The 750-nt window shown below is 25.5% G+C and overlaps 1 protein-coding gene across 1 annotated transcript in view; it reads right to left on the bottom strand.

The window, feature by feature from the left end:
* Positions 1 to 507: 507 nt before the first annotated feature.
* hmgn2 (high mobility group nucleosomal binding domain 2) overlaps positions 508 to 750 on the bottom strand; it is a 3,131-nt gene continuing 2,888 nt past the window's right edge. Inside the window, 1 exon segment of the mRNA NM_001142543.2 lies at positions 508 to 750. This exon segment is cut by the window's right edge and continues 479 nt beyond it. The gene's annotated coding sequence lies outside the window, so the exon portion shown is untranslated.

Raw genomic sequence — 750 nt, 5'->3', positions numbered from 1 at the left:
CTGTAAACTAACATTACATATAAATACTATTTATCAACATTTATAAAAAAGACATAAGTGCTGAAAAGTGTATTTTTGTTAATTGATGTATTTTTTTTTTACCAAATGAGACCTCATTGCCCTTGATCTCTTATTGTAATTATATTTTACTTTCATACTCTGGTGGCTGTAACAGAAAAAATTACCCCACCATAAGACAAAGGTATTAATCAATCAACATTAAGTTAATGGACTGTGAACTAACATTTATAATTAACATTTATAAAAGGATGTAAGTGCTGTAAGGGTGTTTTTTTAGCAAATGAGACCTTATTGAACTTGATCTCTTATGGCAATTTGATTTACTTCAATGCAAATAGTTAATTATTTAAATTATATATATTATATGCAAATGTTAGATATATATGTATATATATCCAACATTTTATTATAATGCTATTGTTTTTAATAAGTAAAATCCCATTTAAACTTACATTTAGCTGACCAAACATTCAAAAACACGACACGTTTTCTTTCTGGACAGTTTTTTTATTTTTTTTATTCAAAACCATTTAAAACAAAGCATTTTAAGAGTCACTGAATATCCTTCCACTGTTTCAGAACATAACTTAATAAAAAAGACAAATTCAGAACACACAACTCTAAGGAAATTGAAGGTTCACATTGTAAATTTATTTAACATTGTTGCCTTATTTGTTTTTGTTTTTTCTAGTGACAATTTCATTGTAACTTCCTTACAAATAAAAAAAG

This window comes from Danio rerio, chromosome 16 (assembly GCF_049306965.1).
Source record: "Danio rerio strain Tuebingen ecotype United States chromosome 16, GRCz12tu, whole genome shotgun sequence".
In the NCBI taxonomy this organism is placed as follows: Eukaryota; Metazoa; Chordata; class Actinopteri; order Cypriniformes; family Danionidae; genus Danio; species Danio rerio.
This window is presented reverse-complemented; position numbering and strand designations above follow the sequence as displayed.